The following is a 24,754-nucleotide window of genomic DNA, read 5'->3' on the forward strand; positions in this document are numbered from 1 at the left end:
CCTTGTTCCTCTAGGGGTAGGAACAACATGTTTAGGGACTTTGGATCCCTCAGATTATTGACATTTCATGCTTCATGCTGTAAGGCACAAAAATGTCTATAACACATTCAATCCACAATTTCCCTTTTTGCCTATGTTGGAACTGCCTAATGTTTCACGGACTACGAATGATCCCATCCTTCATTCACCTTACTAGCCTTCGACTCCAACTAAAATTCCAAGTTATTGCCCTAAGTTCGAAGGAAAGTCTAAAGAGGAGCCGCAAGCCCATGTGATGAGATATGACCTATGGTTCTCCTCTAATTTGTATATTGAAGATTCTATATATCTTCACCTCTTTCAGAGAACCCTAATAGGTGCTTCCACAAAATGGTATATCGAGTTGCATCAAGCTACCTATGCTGACTTTAACTCATTAGATATGGCCTTCCTCACGCAATTCCAATTGCCGGTTCAATATGAAATTGGCACTCATTTTCTCACATCCCTTAAGCAAGATATCACGGCCCACATTTCTGATCATATCCATGAATGGAGATGTTGATGTCGCCTCATCAAATTTGATATTGCTAATGAGTTGTTGACTTAATGGTTCACAAAATCATTCGTTAACAAGATTTCTAGGGATATAACTATGGGTGGATGTGTTACTGAAGACCGAGATATTTCTCATTCCCAGTATTTAGACTTAGTCTATTCCAAATCTGGCACATTGTATGAAATGTTGCCTGATCCTCCAAAACCATCTTCAGATCCAACAGCCTCAGAGTCTCCTGATGTACCACTTGTTGATGGTGTAATTGGTTCAGTGTCCCAGACTTCCACTAAGACTTCCTCGAAGCATAAATCTGTTTCGGGCACTGGTTCCAATAATCCTTCTAAAAATTCATCAAATCCTGGTAAAACCTTCGAGGTACATGTTTTTCAGTCTACTACAGTAGATACGGCCTCAAAAGGTAAGAAAAAGGGTAAAGGTAGAGACAAAACCGATACCTCGAAATAGGATCCACCCAAACCATCTGTTGATGATGCTTCCAAGTGCAAGCTGAAATATCCTTGCCTCATCTATGAGGAAGACCATTATACCAAGGAGTGTCCCCGATGTAATGAATTTAACCGCTTATTGAATGGGACTCCATCTATTTTGAAAGAACCTTTTCCATCTCAGTAGATGTTGTTGGTAGACCAACTACAATCCTTTGCCTCCTCTGGTTCCCAAGTTTTCATGATGCAAGGTTCATCACCTATTTCGATTGCTACTCGAACAGAGGATTGTCAAACCCCGCAAAAGAAGATGGTGGAGAAAGAATCCACTGATGTACCTTCTACTTCTATTCCATCTAGTTCTGGTCTGCTCCATATTGAGCGTCCTAACAATGAGTTTGTAATCTGACGACCTCCCATGGGTGTACTTCGGAAATCATCTTATAATCCGAATGCTAGAGATGCACAACCTTATAATATTGCTAAGGATTTATCTTAAGCACCTTCGATGATGTCTGCTATGGAAGTTCTCCAAACCTTTCCAACGCAGCAAAAATCATTGTTGTATGCTATAGGTGCTATCGATCCTATCGATTCGAGTTTAATTATCTTTGATCTTGAAAACCACGTTCCTCGTCTTCCTCATCAAATTGATTTTGTAATTCAAGTTATCATTAAAGGAAAGACAATCCATCAGACTGTTATTGATGAAGGTTCTTACACCTTCATCATTTCTGTTTCGTGTTGGAAGGCCATTGGCTCTCCTCCCCTCAATCAGTCCCCAAACACTTTGGAGGCCTTTGATGGCAAAGGCTCCCATCCATATCATATTATCATGAACTTGCCGATCACATTGGAAGGAAAGACTATTGAGCTAGAAGTGGAAGTTGTAGATGTGAATCTCAATTACTACCTTCTTCTCGGGTGAAGTTGGAACCACGCTATGTTTTGTGTGGTTTCTTCTTTGTTTCGGGTGCTTCGTTTTTCTCACGAAGGAAAAATTGTCACCATCAACCAACTGTATTTTTTCTCTTCCTATTCATCAAACGGTAATGCCCCATATGCAGGAAATACAGAAATTCTTTATGAGAGTGTGGGGGTAGATCTTTTCAAAGATTCTTCTTTAATGGGTACTTTTACTCTCCCACCTCCGAATTTCACTTGGATCAATATGATCTCAGTTTTTACAGATCCTTGGATTATTCCTACTCTAGATCAAATTGATTCATTTGGTGATTCTATGTCATTAAGTCCATTAGAGAAAGACTATCAATAAATTATCTTGGCTTCAATGACCGCTTCAGAAAGACATTTTGTTTTAAGTATGAAACTGGATACTTATGTACCATCTTCTTGGTTTGGTTCATGGGATTTTCCAGACCCTTTGAATGAGACATTCCCCACCGCTAAGAGTATATTTGAGGTTATTTCTTTTGACAAAACTCCTTGAAACAGTCTCCATCATCGTTCTTCATTTCTTCCCAGCCTCGGTGAGATGCCTTCATGTCTTGAAGCATTTTTTTCTCATTTCCCAACACATCCACTTCAAACACCTATTTTGGTGCACAAAGTCCTATCTGAGGGTAATATGGGAAACATTACTGCAACCATGCCTCTTGACATTTCCATTAAACCTAGAATTGTTGAGAACATTCATATTTGGGTGTCCTATTCTCCCGATGAGATCAGGGTTTACACTGAACTTTTCAAATAATTTCGAGATGTCTTCACGTGGTCATACGAGGAAATTCCTGGTATTGATCCAACAATAGTGGTGCATGAAATACCTACCTATCCTGGTGCAAAGCCTATTTGCCAACGAATTCGTCTTGTGCATCCTTAGAAGGCTACTTCTATTAGGGCAGAAGTGGAAAAGCTTTTAAAAGATGGTTTTATCTATCCCATCCCATTGATAGATTGGGTGTCTAACATTGTCCATGTTGCTAAAAAGAAAGGCACGATTCACATCTGTTTTGATTACTGCAACATCAATCACACATGTCCAAAATACAACTATCCCACTCCATTTATTGATTAGATCATTGACGAGTTTTCTGGGAGTGAGATTTTCTTGTTTATGGATGGTTTTTCTGGCTATAACTAGATCAAAATCTCACATGCTGATCAATATAAAACAACCTTTATCTTTCCATGGGGCACTTTTTCCTATAAGAAGCTTTCTTTTGGTTTAAAAAATGTTGGCACTACCTTCTATAGATAAATGGCATTTCATGACATTCATCATGTTGGTCAACCTTACCTCGATGACTTACCAACTCGTTATGCTAAGCATCATGACCATCCAGACCACTTAAGATCCATTTTTATGTGATGTCGACATTATAACATATGTTTGTATTTGCACAAGTGTGTTTTTTTGTGTTGAATCTAGTCGACTCTTAGGTTGTGTTGTGTCCCGCGAAGGTATCCAAATCAATCCTTTAAAATTTGAGGCTATTGCAAACTTACCCCCCCTACTTCTTTGCTTCAATTGCAAAGCCTATAAGAAAAGGCTAACTTTCTTTGTCGATTCATTACTAACTATGCTAAACTTGCCAAGGGTTTAACTCGCTTGCTTAAGAAGGGGATCCCTTTCATTTGGGATGAATTTTCCCATAAATCCTTTGATGTTGTGAAGGACATGCTTATCGGTGCTCCTTTATTGCATCCCCATGATTTTTGACGCGATTATTTCCTATACTTGGTTGCAACTGATACTACCATTGTTATGGTTTAGTTCAAGATGAAAATGATGGCAACGAACATGTGTTTTATTATTTAAGTTGAAATCTCCTTGACACTGAATCTTGATATGCCCATGTCGAGAAGCTTGCCTTTGCAGTAGTCCATACTGTCCAAAAATTTCATCATTATATCCTTTTACGGAAATCCACAGTGATTTCTGATTGCAACCCTGTGACCTATATATTGACTCGTCAATTACTGGGGGGAAAATACTCCAAATGAATTGCTATCCTACAGGAGTTATTTTTGGAGTTTACTGTCACCAAATCAAAGAAATCACTTGTTTTTGCTGAGTTGATATGTTCCCTTCCGTTTGCAAGAACTTCTATGATTTTACTGAGTAGATTCCTGATGAAACTCTATTTCTCATCAGCACTCTTGATTCGTTGTATGGAGATATTATCGTTTATCTTCAAACCCAAACCTTCCGATCTGAGTTGTCTCGATCCGACTGACATTGCATCCGGCATCAGTCCCAACCCTATCAGATTCTTGGTGTACATTGTATTGAGTCAGTGTAGACTCTGTTCTTTGCAGATGTCTCACACTTGAGGAGGCAGAATGTGTCTTGAATGACTACCACTATGGTGCCTATGGTGGTCATATGTCAGGCTACACCACTACTTAAAAATCCTTCGCAATGTTTATTTCTAGCCTTCCCTCTTTAAAGATTGTATTCTGGCTGTTCAAAAATTCCATGAAAGTTAGATTTTTAACTGCAAGTAGCGCGCCCCATGATGCAGGAGCATCAAGGCCATTTTTCATTTGTAAATATGTGATAAAAGGTGGGTGTGACATTTTTATTATTTTATTAATTAATTTGTTATTTTTAATAAAATAGGAGACGTGAGGATTTTGTAAATATTCTTTTGTTAAATAAAAGGATATGAGAGAAATAGTTTAGGAGCAAAATTAGAGATTAGGAATTCTATGTATAGGACTTTTTTGAGTCCACACCTAAAATATAGATTAGTTGAGGATTAGGTGGAGAGATATTTTGAGTGAATTAAATGCATTATCTATGTATAAATATGAGGGGTTTTTGAGAGGAGAAGGACACTTGAATAGTTGAAGAGTGTGAGAAGTGAGCAAGGGTTTCTCCTTGGAAGCCTTCGAGCAGTTTATAAGGGCCAATGAATTGTAAATCAGGCCACGGAAAAATGTTACTGTAAAGTTCATTTTTATGAAAGTGTTGGGTTTGAGTTATGAGCCTTAACTTGGTCGTTTCGTGTATGGGTCAATTTCTGTGTTAAGAGTTGAAATGGTGAATTTGCTAGGATTCAATTTGCTGGTTAATTAGTGTTTAATTCCCATGGAATAATAATGGTGGTGCATGGATCAATTGTAATGCGGAAACATTGTATGCGAGAATTACAATATTAGTCAGTGAACCTTCTAGAGAACACTGAAAACGGAAAGTGCCTTCGCTGAAATCGACCTCCAGATATTAGATATCTGGTATCACAGTTATAAACCCAAATAATACAGTGATGTGGGGTGATAATTGAATGTGTTAATCTCCTTATGGTAAATGTAGATTCTGGTATGTCAAATAGTGGATCGATTGCAGAATGCATGTAGCCACAAGAACTTAATCTTGTGCATAACTGAATAGTGGATATTATACCCAGCGTTATAAAATTAAAGACTGCATTTCATTATGACATATGTTTGAATGTTTATAAGTCGCAGGTTGGTATCAGTTGATTGGAGAATCGAGATTTGAAATAGAATCCAAGTTAAATTGTGTTGATCCACTACAGGTGAGTGAGCCATTGTGCTAGAAAGATACCCAGCAACACTCAAGCGGTCGGATTGTCAAAGATTGTTGAACGCAGATCAGAACTTGTCAGGAATTTGTCTGTCCTAAATTGATGAAACAATAACTGTTTAATGCAGATGTGCAGAGGGGAGTTTTCAAAAGTCGACTTGTGTTTCAGCTGAGATGTAGAAAACGTAAGGCGTTGTTTCAAACACTGGTTATTCTATTTGAAATTCAAATAAAACAAATTTAATTGTTAGATTCCAGATTCACGTGAAGGAATTGATTAACTGTTTTAATGAAGGACACAGGGTATTGCCAGAGGTAATTTGAATCTGTTGAATTTGATTCAGAAGTTTTCTGAAGCTCAGCTCTAATATGCCCAGAAATTGTGAATTGAAGTAATAGGAAATTGCAGAAATCTGTGGGTGGTTTCATGAATTGTCTTGCAGAGTAGAACTACTCTGGAATGCAGCTGGAATGACATTTTCAGCGTTGGTAAGAATAATCATACTTGACAGAGAGTCTGGAAATGGAGTACATGACATACAGTGTTTGTAGGATTGATAAAATATTGTCCGTTGATGTAATAAATCTGAATTCGATAGCGTAGATTGAGAAGTGTTAACCAGCGACACTGAAAGTCGATGTATTGGTAGCATTAAAAGCTAAGTTGGACATTCGTTGCAGGAGTTCGGATGGATGAAGAAGTTGGGTAAGCAAAGAGAGATAAGCGTAGTCTCTTCAGAAACATGGAAGCTTTGGATGAGCGGTGCAATTAAATATCTGTAAGGAAGGTAAGTGACTGTATGGGTCGGCGTTGAGGTTTGATGAAAATGTTAAAGTCAGAGCTTGAGCTGGAGAATGGACAGTGTTTTGATAACACAGGCATTGAAATAATTCAAATGGAAAGTGATGGGTGAGTTTATGGGATTTATGTTGAAGGGCTTCCGCATGATAATGGTATTGTGTGAATTTGCTAACTGTTGAGGTTTTGATTTGGGAAAATGCTGAGATCATTTGTATATGCATAGAACAAGAAATATTCTGGGGTTTGCAGGCCCTGCCTGCATCACCCCACCAGCACCCTTATTGATAGTATTTACCATTGGCCCACTCACTAAATGGGCATAGACTTCATGACATGTAACCCTCGCTCAATGAGGGGGCATGGATATATTATCATTGTCATCGACTACTTCACTAAATGGGCCAAGGCAATGCCCACATACAATGTTGATGGTATCACTACTGCTTAGTTCCTCTTCAACCATGTCATAGCGCTTTTTGGTGTTCCTCAAGTCATTGTAACTGACCATGGATCAAATTTTCGTCAGTACATGATGGCAGAGATTACTGCTCACTTGGGCCTTCATCATGATCACGGGCCTTGGTCCTATGATTACTATGCTTCAATGCACCATTGGGAAGCATAAAAAGGATTAGCATCTAATGCTATTCTCAAATCTCCAGGCTTACAGAACTTCCACTAAGACGACCACTAGATTCACTCCATTTCATCTAGTTTATGGTTTAGAGGAAACTCTTTCGTTTGAATGTGAAATCCCTTCACTCAAATTAGATGTCGAACTTCTTCCTAATACCTTGCCTGAAGAATAGCGGTTACTCTATCTTGAGAGGCTTGACAAGACCCATCGCATCACTACAATGGTTATTGAAGCCCAAAAGAAGCGTGTCAAAACTCATTTTGATCAAATAGTTTCTCCACGCACTTTTGTTGAAGGTGACTTGGTCCTTCTTTATGATAAATCCAATGACAAGTTGGGAGCAGGAAAGTTTGAACCTATGTGGCATGGGCCCTATATGGTAAAGCGTGTCTTACAAAAAGGTACCTATGAGCTATGTGATTATGAGGGAAATGCATTGTCACATCCCCGCAATGGGTTGTATCTGAAGAAGTATTACATGTGAAATTCGTGTGATCACTTGTACATTAGTGTGTGAATTCATTAGTGTGCACTTGTTGAGTTTTTGGTGTGTTTGTTTTCTTTGCAAACATGTGTTTTTCTACTTACCTTTTGTTCCACTCAGTTCGCAGATGTCATCAAACCATTATGTTGGTTTTGTTGATGGTGCTTGTCGTAGCTTATGGAATTTGTCTTCCACAGCTTGGGCACTCTTTGCCCCTGATGGAGAGTTGATTAACTTACAAGGTATATGCATCAGTCGAATGACTAACAATATTTTTGAATACAATGCAGTCATTGAACTATTGTCAAAAGCGGTTTCTCTTGGTATTAGATATTTAGTTGTCGAGTTAGATTCACATCTCATTGTGTTACAATTAAATAATCATTATTTAGTGAGAAATCCACAAATGTTGCATATGTATCTACGTGTTCGATTACTGGAAATAAATTTTGATTTTATCACATATCAACACATTCCACACAATTTTAATACATTAATAGATGCATCAGCAAATTATGTTCTTGGTAGACATTTGTGTCATTTATAAAACTGATCATATTATGGACACATATGTAGAAAATAAAACACACACACACACACACACACATATCAATTCTCTTGAAGTTTTTACATCAAATCTCAAAAAATAAAGTGTTCTGGGACACTTGGCTTTCAAAGCCTACAAAATATTTAAAATAGGTAGAAAGGATATCAGGCTGCATGGTGCTCATGGTAGCACAAGGCTGCTCTGATCACTCGGCCTAATAGCCAAAACAATCTTGTGAATACTCCCACTATGTGTCTCAGCTAGCGCAGTGGCACCTCATATATCATAGCATACTCTGGAACTCCCCAAGTAATCACATCTAGGTTGCACTCCATCTCGGTTAAGGGGTCCACCCATTCCTTAGTGTCAGTACCCACTATCTGATGAGAGACCCGTTGTGCTATTGGCGACATGCAATGCGGTCTTTCTGGTCCCACATCTTCACATTTATCATAAGTTGAGTCTCATTTTACACTTTTACAAAAAAAATCATAAGACTTGAAAAAATCCAAACAACAAGTCTTTACCTGCATCAATCCACTATTCGCCTAGTGGAAGTGGTAGATATAGATCCCATCTGAAATACATGCTAGGATATGCATAGTCATCTACCATGAGTAATTGGTGCTGAAGCCAAGTAAAAAACTATGGAGGGTGGTACATTGGTTGAACTGTCCCTCCTTAGGGCATGAGTTGACTCCACCTCACTAGCCTCAGGTCTTGGGGGCTAGGATCTAGCACCTATGCCCACTGATACCAAAATAAGGGCACCCACTCTAGGAAGAAAGTCACCAGTATTGAACCAAAACCAAATTGTTTCAGGTTCCCTTGCTTGCCCTTAGTCAGCTGCTTCTTCATATTTCCCATTAGACCCCCACACTAGTTGAATACTGTGTGAGTGAGATAATCCACTACATAACGGAGATGTGACTGAGAGGCCTCATGAAGGGCTTGTGTGTGAGCTACGTGAGCCATGGTGAACAAGATTGTTCTCAGGGGAAAGTTTTTGGTGATTGCTTCTATCTTCAGCTTCCCGGCTCTAGTCATTTTGACACTTGGACAATGTCTCTAGACTAGAGAGATTGTACTCTGACCTCCAAGACGAGAGCCAAAAATTTGGACTCTCTCTCCTCTTCAAGATAGTCTAGTAATGAAGTAAATTTCAGACTCCTCCAATTCTAGCTCCTAGCCTTTAATTATGAATATCTCTTGATCAATATCCCAAAGATTGATGAAGTAGGGCAACAATTCCATTAGGGATCTCAACCCTGTGGTCTTGAAGAATTTCAGTAACCCAAAATTTCTCAAAGAATTGATGCATTTTGGATCCTAGGTTACCTGGTGATCCTTAGACTCATGGTCTCTTTCTTTCCATTCTAGAACCATGATCTCCTACAAAACATCATTAAACATAAGTTAGAAGCTTTATTATGGATCAAAATTGTGGATTTTTTACTTGAAAGAGGAGATTTTCTTCAAAAAATTCCACCTCGATGCCATTACGCTTGTTTTTCTTAACAAAGCGATGTCATCGCATGGGTCTTTTGGCTATAGAGTGATCATCATGGGTCCAATGACCAAACCCGTGATGATTGCCAATGATTGAAAATTTTAAAATCTCTCCTTTTAGCATGAAAAATTCCATTAAAAATGCATAAATGTCTAATGAATTGCAGGAGCAAGGATAGACATCTTACCTACTACAAATGGTTCACAAAATGATGCCCCGGATCTCCCATACCAGTCACCTGAAAATCGAGAAAATTAGGGCATAAATGCACTTTCAAAGCTTACTATGGTGAAATGGTAACAAATAATGTTACTTTTGGTTATTTATAAGTTTTGAAGTCATTTTTTGTCAATATTTTAATAATATTTTATTATTATTTCTTGATATCAGTGGTGGGTGCACTTCTTTGTGTAGTTACAGGTGATTTCGGTGGACAGTGATTATTTTTGACTAATTCTTACGATTTTTTTTTTATCTCTTTTATAGACTCGTTAAAAAGAAACGAAAAAGGAACCCCCCTGGTGTCATCTTTAAACTCTTTTATGACTCTCGAAAATTGAAAATATTGCCGAGCACTTGTCATTCCGAACTTGTTAAATTAAATGAATTGAAGTCATCTCAGTATATGTCTACACCTTTTTTGGGCTAAGATTGACTATTTACGAAAAAGGTACACCTTGGTCGATATGGTCAAGAAGTTCTCTTGAATATTTTTTTCTACCTTTTCAGGTTTGAGGGAAAAATTACGAAAAGGGATATGATGGAGTTTTCTTTTTCATCTCTTTTTCAAACTCTCTAAATATGAAAAAGACACCGAGTTGTTCTTATGTCGAACTTGTTAAAATTTTACAACGAAAGACTCATCACCATGATGACATCGGTTTTCTCCTTCCTAGGACTCGTACAAATTACTAGGATGGACTCATTCGAAGAATGAACTTACATGAAAATCATATGCTATCCTCTTCAAGCTTGTGATAAAAATAATTGGGGTACTCTCTAGAAATAGTAGGGAAAAATGAAAATGAAACATCCTTTGTATAGGCAACATGTCGCTATTGAACATGACACTCCTCTGCTTTCGTGTCGAGTTTGGGATATCCTCACTCAGTCACTTGTTCTCCCCGGTTTGGTTGATCCATTTTTGCTTCTCATTTGACTATTCCATTTTTTCATCATGACCTTTAGTCCTAGGTTGAGTCAAATGCTGCCACACTCCAGGGTCATGTTGCCAATGTTCAAGAGAAGTCCTATCTGTAGTTATTTACTTATACACTGTTTGACCCATTGTTACAGTCTTGGATCTTATTCATTTCATTTCACTTTATTCCTTGTTTCGTATCGATGATGGGGGACTCATCATTGCCTTATTTCAATAGGTCACTTCCTGTCAACTTCAACTCATTACCTAGGAAGATGACTTCAAAACTCCCTTTCAGTACCTTGGGGCTTGCATGCCTTAATGGAAATTTCTCTGCATTTGACGAAAGGTCTTCATCATTGGCCTTCGATTGGATGATTCCACGAGTGTTCGAATTCAATTTCATTACCACATTCACATATTGTACTGTTGTACCTTGAGAGCCATTGTCATTGCTAGCGGTTTCTCTCGTCCCTGTTAACAGTTCACATCATTGACCAGTAATCAGGTGGTTTTCTAGCATGTTCGACTTCGGCACATCCATTCACATGTTAGAAATTGTACTTTGATCGAGTTGGGATGGAGCGCAAGACCCTGAGTTTAGTCTGATATGACTCAGGCTGCGTGGAGTTGTATGTTATTCATGCTTGTACACATGTTTCTCCTATAAGGATGACTATGACCATACCATGGGACTTTAAATTTATGATGATCCTTCTATATCAAATGGCTACGACCATACCTTGGATCTTAGATTCACAAATGATCCTTTTCATTTGGATGGCTATGCCCATACCATGGATCCTTTCATATAGTCGTCATTATACAGATGGTTGCGTCCATACCATTGACTCATGTTTTGATATCATATATGTATATTTATATATGCGTTCTTGATTTGAAAGTATTCTCATAGTGGCTTTCCTCTTCCTTGCAGAATCTCGTAAAGCATCTCAGCCATCACTCCCTGTTCTGCCTTCATGTTTTAGGGTGCATCTATTAAAAAGAATTTTGTCACATCTCATGCACTTCCCCATGATGTACCATGAAGTGCCCGAAACATGACCATCATGCAGTGTACTCATTAAGATATGCATCTCATATCCTCCCTAAAACATTGATTGGAAAATTCCATTGAGCTTTCCCCTGAATAAATAGCTCTAAAATCCCAATTTTGAGATTCATCGCTCTTATGAAGTTAAAAACCACGATGGTTGCCTATTGCATCATGCTTGACCTATGACAACATCACTCTATTCACTTGTATACCAATGATGATCCCCAAAAAGAAATTTTCCCAAATAGGATGAGAAGCTTCGTGATCTAGAAGCTTCCAGGGCAATGACCTAGAGGTTGTTCGGCATGGATGAGGTCGAATTCTCCCAAATTGGGCTCTTGGTCTTATCCCTATGAGATACCTCCTTGAGATGAGGGCCTACTCCTATCTTTGGAGAGATCCTAAATCCCTTTCCCTGCCTATATATTCATCTTTTCCCATTCCCAAATGGTTGGTCTATGTCGATTTTCACCCTTATGCTAAGATTGTGCCTATATGCTACTCATTTGACTTGGAGAAGGAGTGTTTGGAAAGCTTAGCTTGGACTTGGATATTCAATTCAAGGAGATCCTATCAACATAAAGGCTTGGTTGTATGCTTCCCCTTATTTTCTACTAATATACAATCGTTGGTTCATTTTCCATTGATGTGTATGCTCATGTATCATCTATCTTAACTTTCCTTGATTAGTTAAGTAGGTTGCCTTTAAATATGTTGTTTGCATTTGCATGCCTTGTTGTGTCTTGATCTATTGTGGAGGTGCATAAATCCTGAGAGCAGTAAGAAAGAGCCCGCGATGCAAGTGAATCAAGATCTTCAAGAAAGGATGACTCAATAGCATCAGAATGAGGTAGGCCATTTTCTTTGTCTCCCTTTCCAATTGTAACCTAGGAAAGTGTTTGGTAGATTGTCACTTAGGTTGCTAGACCCACTCATTGGGCTAGAAGGATTGTCTATGTCCATAGAGAGGCTTTACCTAGACAACATGGTCTGCACGACTGATTTTTCTATGATTGTTAGACACTTGTATAAGATGGGCTCCGATGAAATACTACGCTGATATTTTCGGGAGTTTGAACAATCCAACATCCTCACCAAAGCACATGGAGGAGTGGTGGGAGGACACTATGGAGGAAGAGAAACCACACAGAATATTTTGCATGCAGGGTTGTGGTGACCAGCGGTGCATAAGGATTCTGAAGCGTATTGCAAGACATGTGATGTTTGTAAGTGGACGGGGAAGCCATCATGAAGGGACGAACTGACCATAAACCTGTATATTTTGTTGCAGGTGTTTGAAAAATGGGCAATGGAATTTGTGTGTATGATACAACCAATAGGGAAAAATACAGGCGTGCAATACATTATTACTACAACTGAGTATGTGCGAGATGGGCAGAAGCACAACTGGTCAAAGACTGTAGCACTACTACAGCTACAATCTTCCTTTTTAAGTTTGTCTTAACTCAATTTGGGTTTCCTAAGATATTAATGAGTGATATGGGTACACATTTCTTAAATGAAATGATTTTTGTGATGCTTGAAGAATTCTAGGTTTATCATCAGAAGGATACGCCCATACATCCACAAGCTAACAGAATGGTTGAAGCATTCAATAAGATCTTGGAGAGTGCGTTGACGAAGGTCTGCAACGCAAAAAGAAATGATTGGGATGTACGCATACCAACAACCCTCTAGGCATATAGGACAACATCTAAAATGTTAACAGGATAAACTCCATTCATATTAGTCTATGGGATAGAGGCTGTGATGCCCATGGAGTATGTTGTGCTGAGCCTGCAAATTGTAGCATTGACCAGTATGGTAGATTGCGAGACTATGGAGGAGTGCCTCGTGTAGTTGTTGGAATTAGAAAAAGACTGGTTTTTAGCAGGATTTCACCAATATGTGCAAAAGGAGCGTGAGAAGGCCTGACACGATCGACATATCAAGCTACACACCTTCCAAGTGAATGACTTAGTGTTAATTTATGATAGAAAATTCATGAAATTTATTGGAAAGTTTCCAATGCATTGGCTAGGTCCCTATGTCGTTAAGGAACTTATAGATGGTGACGCAATTTGGCTTGCAAAGCTAAATGGAGAATTGTTTCCGGAAAAGTCAATGGCAGTTGATTGAAGCTGTATAAGGGTGATCCCACCCTATGCAATGACTATATGATTGTAGGATAGTCTTAGTACTGCAGGTAGCTACAAGGAAGTACGAGACTATCAAATACACTGCTTGAGAATTGAAAAGACAAATTAAGGTGGGTGCGTGATGGAAGCATAAGAGGCGTCAGGAGGAGCTGCAACAAGAAGACTGTGCCATGGAGGCTAGTGCTGTGTAGCAAGGAAAAAAAGTAGTTGTTGCATGCACTGTAGATGATTGGATGGCTAAATTTCCATTAGGAGGAGCGGGGAGGCTGCATTTATTGGGGAAATATTTAAAAATTTGCTGCCAAAGATGCATTAATGATTAAAAATTGGAGGGAACGATTGGATTTGAATTCAAAATCACCTATAAATTTGGTAGGCTGACCAACATTAGAATAATTTTCTCTCTAAAAATTGCTTGTGAGATTTCTTTCCTTGTGTTTCTCCATGAGCTGCAGTCTATGAACATGTATGATTGGGAAGAACTGTTCTCACACCCAGGGTTAGCTAATGTGTCAGAAACTTTTTGTTAGGCCTTCTTGGATAGAATGGATGAAACTCACCCCTTAACCGAGGCCTTGCCATCTGAAGCTGCAATGTTTGAAACCACAACCACTGAAGTCGTAGCCAATGTAATCTCACCCCCTGTTCCAATGACGCCTAGGTTTCCTAGGCCTAAGAAGAAGTAGAAGAAGCTGCAACAAGTCCCGGTGAGGCAGTCACTGCGGAAAAACCCCACGGAGTTTCAACAAAAGGGGAAAATGGATAAGTCACAACAACTACATGAGCCCCTTGATCTTGATGAAGAAGAGCTTCGTAGAGGAATTGAGGAGATGTAAGCTGAGGAGGGTCAGCCTATGACTCAGCTCAGGAAGTATATCCCACTGCAAAAAGGAAAAGCGAAGGTGCCAAAAGACCTAGATTCCACCAAACTTATGGTCTCTACACCACTGCTGCCAGAGAAGGTGGTGGTTGAAGGCACGCTATGAGGGCGCATTCCCTCACACAAGATGGAGGATTGGGACTTGGAAGACCATGAGAAGTTCCAACAGCTTGCACCGAATAAGTATTTGGCGAAGATTTATTATGAAGAGACCAGATTAATATGATTGGAGCCAATGAGGTGGGTTGTGGGGGTTGAGAAAGTAGACCTACTGAACATGCTCTTCGTGCAACATTTTAGCAGATGAATCATCAACACAGTCTATGTTAGAAAATTGATCACCTTGGTATATGATGTGTGTCTCTAGTTGGGTGAACCCGTCCCCATTATAGATATGCTAATCCACTGCATCACGATGTTGCCCTACCAAGGGGTGGATCTAGCAGAGGAGTTTAGAGGAAAAACTAAGGAAAAACAACTCATGGAATAGATGAAGAGCGAGTTCATCTTAGTGAATAAGTCACGCGGATATTCCATCCGCTCCATTACAGAAAAGGCAGTACAATTTTCCGCGCAAATATTGACCTGCAAGATCATGCGGAAATGTTTTGCGGACAAGGTTTCGATGCCAGTAATTTCATTATCTACGCAATGTGCTAAGGGTGTACAGTACAACTGGGCACAGTACCTTTGCAAGGAATTCTTAGCCAACTGTCGTGAAACACAAGATGAGGGAAAATCATTTCACTATGCTTGGCTATTTGTATTGATTAGCTAGTCGCATGGAGGCTGCCTGAAGACAGTCAATTCCCTCCACAAGAACCTGATTTACCAAAATTCGAGATGTTCGCTTTGATATGGGTGAAAAAGGACCCTGCGCAGGTCATTGAGACTAAAAATTTTTGGGTGCTGGTTGAGATGGAGCTCCGCATGGTGATTAGCCATAGGCTGAGGCTATCACTGACCTTATATGAATAATTGAAGGCTTATGCAAAGTTCAAGGTGGAATTTCACAATATGTCTATCCACACGCGATAGTATCCGAAAAAAATGTGGTACAAGTTACCTTATCTGGTGAGTGAGGCAGATGCATAGGAGGCCGTTGGGAAATGGCCCTAGGAGTGGCTACAACCCTCAGATCTTGGTGTGGGTACAAGAAAGGTTGGGGAAAGTTCCTTTGTGTAGACCACAACAGCATAGAAGCAAAAGGATGCTAAGAAAGCCGCAGCTCAAGAGAAAGCTATGCAACAGAAGAAGGAAGTTGCTACAAAGGAAACTACTGCTAAGGACGCTACTGAGAAAGACTAGGTGGCTAAGGATACTACTTTTGACATTGAGGAGTCTGATTCTCAGCAAACTAAGTCCCAGGAGGAGTCCGATGTTGAATGAGGTGAGGGAGTGGAGCAGGGAACCCCCTTCCGAGTATAGAAGCAGACCAAGGAGACAAATTCAGGACCTCAGAAGAAACAAAAGCCTGACAGGCATGCACATGTTGATCTAATGGTCCTCACGTAGGGGGACTTGGATGAAATTAGAGATAAGGTCCATGACACAACAACAAAACTGTGGATGCAATTCAAGCAATAGTACCAACAAGCGCTAGGCAATGTGAAGAAGGATCTGTGCGATTTGTAGATTTAAATGGGATGGCCATAAATGAGTGTGGGCCAGGTGAGCGGGATTCAGGTGAGCTTGCACCAAGCAAGGGTGACTGTGCTAGATACAGATCAGACTCTGGATCTCAGAGTCATTCAATTGCCAGAGGGGTCCCTCCGCTCACAGTGATAGGGACAAAACACCCAGCTATCACAGCTCAAGGATCTGGGTGTCAATCTCTTGGCACTCCCTATCCAGACCCTCCCTGAACTACACCAAGAAGTATCCAATGAGCTAAGGGTCAAGGAGAAACACACGCTACTGGTGATCAGCGAGGTCAAGACTAATAATGAACATATATTTGCAAAAACGCCACAGGCACTGAAGGAGAAGGAAGAAATGGCCATGCATAGCTAGACCTTGGAAGCAACAATTACACAGGTATGTAATACACTGGGAGAACTCAAAATTTCCAAAGACATAGAGTCAGCAGCACATATTCGGAAGTTGGTTGTAGTTCTCAAGGAATCACAGGATGAAATTGGCCGAGTCCAAATTGAACTTCAGCTGCATATTTTAGAGTTGCAGTTGAAGTTGCATCCAACCACTCTGCTGGAAATATGGGAGTAGTGCGGAGCAACAATCAAAGAAGGGATGGCGACATTAGACACAATAGTCAAGGACTGCACCAACTTATTCGAGCAGGCCATGGAACTTTGGACATCTCTACAGGAGGACCCCACTCTGCAAAAGATTGGTACATATATTAGGGAGAAGCAATAGGAGTTTGATGAAATGAGGTCGAATGTGCGCACTTTGGCGCCAGTCTAGTGCTTCACAGGCCTACGAAGGAAAACAACTGCAGACAAAGATTAAATATCTACATCGTAAAGAGGCCATCGTGAAGTCCAGAACACAATCATGGATAGAGGAAGGAAGCTAGTTGACACTATTAGTCTAGGACAAGTTCAAAACCATCCAGCAGACAAAAAAAAAATGGGCCTTGTGGTGGAAGTCCCTACTATAGAGAAGTTGGTTGAAGAAGTACAACAGGCTACTGTACAATGTACTACTAGTTTGTAGCTTTTGAAGATGGAGTTTTGTGAACTCCAGAACAAGGTTGCAGTGCTAGTCGAGTGACTCGAGGGTGAGTCACCTAGTTTGTGTTGGGGGCCTGTTGGGATAGGGTACCTGGGGTTATGTTTTGGTTAAATTTTGGGTTAATTTTTGTATAAAATGTAAAGGCTCCATGAAATGTGGAAGTGAAGTGCGAAGATAGTATGATTCAAAGGGGTTTTAGTCCCTTATATGGGTAGGCGATATGACCATGGTATTATAAGAAAAATGCTATATATAGATGAGTCATAGCAAGTCTAAGAAATAACAAAGAAAAGAATCTTAAGTAAGGGCATGTAAACTAAGGCAGGAAAGGTTTGTTTCTTGTTCTTCGGTGAAAGGGGTAGGCTGCTGTAGCTGAGTGCGGAGAGACCTTCGTAAGTCCACATGTTGATTGCGTAGGACCCTACAACTGAGTGCGCAGGGAAAAGAAGTCTGTACTTGAACGATTATACTTAATAAAGACAATTTTGATCCAATTCTGATGCATATGTGTCTTCTTTCTTTACTTCTGCAAATTTTTGTATCTTCACTCTATGTTATCATTTATATGAATTAATGCTTATTTGCTGTGCGAAAATACTAGATTAGTAATATTTATGCATGTTATGAATAATTAAGAGCGTTCGCGAAGATCTGAAAGTGGTTTAAGTGCTTTTATAGTAATTGTCTATTCGTAAGGGTTAAGGGTGCACGAGAGTAGATCTAAGCCCTAAGGACTGTAGGAACCTATCACACAGGACTCTGGATGCAAAAACTTGGTTCTTCCTTTCCCCCAATGCTGCTTTGGGTGAGACTGCAACCTATGCTATGTAGGTTGTTTCCGAAAGGAAAAATAGTTAAGGTTTTGTTGGTTGGCGTAGATAATGCTGAACTTGGGTCAGGCCCCATAAAACCAACCAAGCTTCTCCTTCCAACCTTATGGTTTTCATGTGGCTCTCCCACCAAGTCAGTGCGTGGTCCTCCAATTTCAGCCATGCAAATGAGATATTTTTTCCTTCCCTAATCTGATGGAGGCTGGAAAATAATTCTAGGTGCTGCAACCAATGGTTCAAATTCAGATCATCGATCTCACTATCATATGGCTTCATATCGACTTTTTATTCCATTTTAAATAGGGACTAATTCACGACACTCAAATTGGGTTGATATTTTCTATATTCTTTCTTCGATTGGTTCTCCATTTCTCCCCGATCTTTTGATCTACGTTTAGATTTGTTCTCTGCAATCAAAACCCCATCCTCTCAAAATATCCCTAACTTTCTATTCAAGGCTACCATGAGGAGGCTTACTTCGTGGTTGATATCTGCAATTTGTTGTTCCATCTACCTAAACCTCACCTTTGTAGGATCATGAGGCTAGTTTACAAATTCGTCGACCATGATTAGGTTTTTATGATTTTTGGCCCTTGATCTATATCCCTACAATATCCACAAAATACCCAAATAAACCTGCTCTAATACAAAATGATTCATAAACTGATGAGGATATTCTAGTAGATAGTTTATCACAACAAATATGATAATAAAATATTAAAATGTGTAATTTCTACACTATTACAATTTTATTAAACTTCTAGATTTGTAAATTTAACTATAAGTAATGCATGCATGTTAATGGAAATTATGCAAAAAAATAGAGAATGAAAAAACAAGCTCACACACACAAACATAAGATACAAGATATGCTCTAGGAAACCCTTCCGGGAGAAAACCCAGCTGGAAGGTGAGGTCGTTTTGCTCTCTTTCCCTTTCTGGAAAATAAGGTTGCAGGTACAAAGAAGTAATGCTTATGGCCCATGGGATACTGCAGTGCACAAATTATCTCTATGTTTTCTTCCTCTTATCTCTACTCAATATCTTTTCTCAACTATGGAACAAAATTCTCTCGAAAGAATGGAATGCCTCTTCCTCCTAGTGGCCTGGTTATAGCACAACTCGATAGCATACTAGTGGTTAAGTCTGACTACATAAATTATTAACTAGTGTTACAATATAGACTCTTCTAGAGTCTTTTACATAAAAAACACATTTCTATCCCATTTTTCATGACTAATGGGGGGTTGACGTGGCATTGTTCCAAACTGTAGGTGTGAAAATAAGATGGTCAACTTTTGAGTGGCATAACTTTTGCATATATAGTCTGATTGACATGCTTCTTGTGCCATTGGAAATATCTCTGTGTCGGATAACAAGAAAATATTCTATGCTAGATCAATGAATATTTACCCCCCAAAAATGTCGTTTGATGCCTCAAAACACTCCCAAAAGGTTTCAGACCTTGTTTCGCCAAACTGGGTCCCGCTGGTAAAAATGGTGCTATGAGATGATTCCTCCACTTTTTCCTCTCTGAATGCATCGAGATGGATGAAAAAAAATATAATGATCCAATATGGATAATTGAAACACCATCAAAGTTGCAATATCAACTTTGAATATAACAATTTATGTATGCCAACATAAGCTTCAACAATGCTCCAAGATCTTAAACGCAATTTAAAAAGAGAAAACACTACACAATCAACTATTTGAAATACATAAATGATTAGAAAAGTCTCCTACCAATATCAGTAAATAGCTTCCTTCCTGACTCCATCGACAATTTTGAAATGCTTTTGGAATCATTTCCCTATAAATTACCACCTGTATGACATAGAACCTTTGTATCAGATATAAAGGTGACATTCAAATCTCTCTCTCATTCCAATGTTTATTGTTACTATTATTATTATTATTAATTCAAAAACCTAACAATTAGAACGAAGTGAGTTCTTTTTTCTACCACTGCAAAAAACATTTTTATCTCATTATACTAGTTATTTGAAATGTTTGAAGACTCTTTTCTCTAGAAATCACCACCTACCACTATCTCGCATCTTAAACATGCTACAAAGGTAAAGCTGCCATCCATATTTTTCATCGTCTCGATGTCTTTCCTATGATTAATATAATATAGAGTTGTAGGTAAATATAATTCATCTCAACATACAATTCACTAACTACACACCTTCCCACACATTCAAAAAACCACATAAGCACTAAAACATCAAATCTAGAAACATGATTTTCATATCATTTCAACATAACACAAATGCATATGTGCGAAACTCCAGAGAAAATCCATTTGGGTGAAAAAATATCTGAATATTTCATTGTACAAACCTTTGCACTTTGCATAATCTATTGCAAACATGAGTTTTAAAGAATTAAAATGTTAATACTAATGTATATTTTCAAAATAGCACAAATGCATATACACTCTAAAGTTAAATAAGAAATTAAAATATCCCTCTATGCTTCCTTAATCTACTCAAGTCCCACACATCTCTCATTCCACATAGCCACCGCACATCCACAACCACCTCCGCACATCTTCGTTCACACACCTACTTCCAGACTCAACAACGCCCTTCTGTTGGTCATTGAAATTTGAAGCTAATATTAATAAACGTGTGTCCCAAATATCGTGGGTAGGAAGCATTTGTCATGAAATTTGTTCCTTAATAAGAATCAAAGAAGAGATTTATATATTTATTATTTTAATAAGTATTAGACAAAACATTTGTTCTCCGCACACGATACCTCCAAAAAACACAATCCATTGGTACAAAAACCTCTCAAGATTTCATTTTATGAACTTCCACACTCTACAAAATCTATTAATAATAAGAATTTCTCTTGTGCACAATCTACTAATATGAAAACACGTTACAATTAAAATATCCCTTTGCACTTCCCTCATTCTACATAAATTCTACACATGTATTTGTTCTCTGCATAAACTCCACACATGCACAACCACCTTTGCACAACTTCATTCACACAACTAATTCCACACTCAATAACACCCTCAGTCATTGAATTTCGAAACTGATATTAATTAATGAGCATAAGTTGTGAAATACATCCCTAAATAAGAATTAAAAATTAGATTTTATATTTATTATTTTAATAAACTTTGAAAAAAAATTCGCACAACATCCACACATGCACAACCACCTCCGCAAAAATTCATCCACACAACTACATCCGCAGTCAATAACGCCCTTCGTTCAATAATTGGCATTCAAAAATTATACTAATTAATGAGCATATGTTCTAAAACATGTTACTGAATAAGAATTAAAAAAGAAATTTGAATATTTATTATTTTAATAAACTTTACAAAAAAAAATCGGCACAGTCAAAGCTCTACACACATGCATTTGTACACCACACATGCTACCTTTGAATAGCCAACTCCGTACAAGCACCTTCACAAATCTCCTTCCACACAACTACTTCTGTAGTTGCAAAAAAAGGTTCATAGATAATAATTAAAAAAGAGTCTTGTATATTTATTATTTTAATAAACCTTCCACAAAGCATTCCACACATTCATTTTTCCACACAACACTTCTTCTTCACACAGATTGAAAACATAGTTTATTTAGCACCCCTGTCTATGCAAAAGAGCCTCAGTTCTCCTGCACATACTCCTTAATAATATTAATTGGAGATTTGTTCAGCCCCCCAAGACCTATGTAAAAAACCTACAACCACATCAATTCTCGCATCATTGAGTACAAAACTAACATAACAGTGCCCCATAACTGCATGTCACATGGATTGAAAACACAATTGATTTAATATTTCATTTTAAGAGTATATTTTATAGTTCAACGATTATGATAATTGTTAAAAAAATGATATTGGCTCCCTTTGCACCCCCATCAGTGTTAGAGCAACCACATCTATGCAAAGGACCCCAGTTCTCCCACACATACTCTGTCCTCCACACAGTAAAAGTCCCACACAATGGAATCATACCAATTACTGCATCGTTCATCAATTTCAAAACACTCACTATGCAAAGGACCCCAGTTCTCTGACACGTGATCCTCTGCACAAGGAAACATAATAATATTAATTCAACATTTGTTCAACCCCCTTGGGGCCTATGCAAACAAGCTTCAACCGCATTAATTCTTGCATCATTGAATAGAGCACTAACATAAAAGTGTCCTGCAACCGCATCAATTCTCACATCATTGAGAAAAGTGATAACATAATAGTGTCAGAGTTAGAGCACTCACCAATGCAATGGCCACTCACAAAATTACTTTCATTTTAATTTTAAAATGAATTGTCAGGCACTAGAAAAAAAATGGAAATAAAACACCCTCCACTAGGTAAATTATTTCCCATCAAAGCTTCCTTAGCCAAATTAGAAATAACATTCAGGAAAAATTCAAAAAATATTTTTGAATTTATACATATATAGAAATATTAAGAATTTTCTCAAAACTTTGGTTAAAATTGCAAAAACACAGCCAAATAATAAATAATCAACACACCTTTATCGCGAGGCGAATTCTATAGTCCTTGGCGAAGTAGGGACTAACAAGAATGGAGGTGCAATATAGGGATTCCACACTTTAATATTAATATATGATTATTTATTTTCAAGTGTTATTATGCACCATATTCACGTGTTATGTCATATGAAACTTGCTTAATTATGATTCAATTATTTCTTGTGTTTTATTATAAAGATTCTTTTATGTTAAATTATTTTTCCTTGAATTACCATTTCTTAGTTTAATTATGAAATTGTTTATGGATGTCTGGTACTTAGGTGGGGTTATCTTATTTTCTCCTTTCTTGTCTTCAACTCCTGTTTATTGCATGTTGTTCAAGTTTTCTTTATGGCCCTTAATCCCTTATATGCTCCATAGTTAGTAACTATGTCTCACTATGTGTTATTTCATGTATTCACCAATGTACATAAATTTAGGAATGTTTAGTTGGGAATAATGTATCAAATATTCCTTATTTTTTCATGACTTCTTGTTCTACATGAAATCATGGCTTATGAAACTAAGTGTGTAGTTTGGGGAAAATATAGTATGGTATAAATAGAGGAATTAAAGGTTTTTAATTAAAAACTTGCTATACAATTATTTCATAGAAACATATTATCCATCAACTACCGTATCATTCATTTACATATTAAGATCATTACTTTTCTTATTTGTATTTCTCCTCTCCACTTTGTAGAGTCTTTTCAAATATTCTTTTTTTTTTCTCATTATCTTAGAAAATACACAACTTAATTAGTGCCAAATATTATTTAGTTCTAATCTAAAATGGATCCATATATAATGCTTAATTTATTTTGGTACTTTTTGGGTGGACAAATTGGAGTAAGTAGATTGTAGGATTATTTTATAGACAATCGTTGTTTTAATTATTTGAGGTTTAAAAACTTTTTTAGCCTATTTGAGGCATTAAACAACCCTTTGTGGGGACAAATCTTCTTAGAATTGTGTTTTGGGCATAACAATATTAATCTCCATTCAATTTGTAACATTTTTTCTCAGAGATTCTAGTATAGCCATCCATACTCTTCTCTCATGTAAACCCAAGAATTGTTGAGAAATGGCAACAAGAAATTCCAGTTTAATTTGTCCTTGAATTAAATTGAGAATTAAAATCGAATTCTATTCTCATAGCAACTTGTAAATAGTTAATTAAGTTTAATTAACTTAATTAGCTTAGGAATTTCGAGTTGGAAGTCCTTTAGAAGTCATGTATATTTTCTCCCTATATTATAGGGGTACATGATGAGTTAAGTATGAGTTGTAATTATTTAACTCAGTTTACTGAGTTATGTCCAGTTAAATTAGTTCCAAACTATTTGAGGAACTAATAGTGAGTTAACAGTTAGTTGGTGCACTAATGCATTAACTAGTGCTACCCTAGTTAACTGAAGATTCCCTCATGAGAAACTCATGCATGTCGATTATGAGAAAGACCCAGTTGAGACTAGAATGCAGCGACAATGTAATATCAATTGTATGATTTATTGAGCTATATAGATCATGCATGAAATCGGGAATTGAACCTTGAAGGGATTGTGTAGTTTTAGATGCACTAGCCTCCCATTAATATGGGCTCATCAGCCATAGGAATTGCACAAGGAAATAGGGACTTGGAGAGTTGCAGAATTGGCTAAGTGTTGGCTAAGAGTGTTCTTGTGAATTGGAGATTGGTTTTACTGAGTGTTGGGATTATTCTTGTGAGAACAAGGATTGTATTATCATCTTGGATTTATGATATATGCAATACAAATATTGGGGTTTGGGGCTGTGGCTTTCCATGGAAACTTATTGTATTATTTGTATTTGATTATCTTCCTCTTGTCGATTATTATTTTCATTGATATATTGGCTTCCGCTGGTTGATAGTAGAAGTAGTTTCTTGTCTCTTGCTTTAGTACATTGCATGAGCTTGTGAATCTACAGGATTTTCTACATGGTACGAGCTAAGAACAATATACTAGAA

The sequence above is a fragment of the Pinus tabuliformis genome, chromosome X (assembly GCF_031772625.1).
Source record: "Pinus tabuliformis cultivar Carrire ecotype Pingquan chromosome X, CPIR1, whole genome shotgun sequence".
NCBI lineage: Eukaryota > Viridiplantae > Streptophyta > Pinopsida > Pinales > Pinaceae > Pinus > Pinus tabuliformis.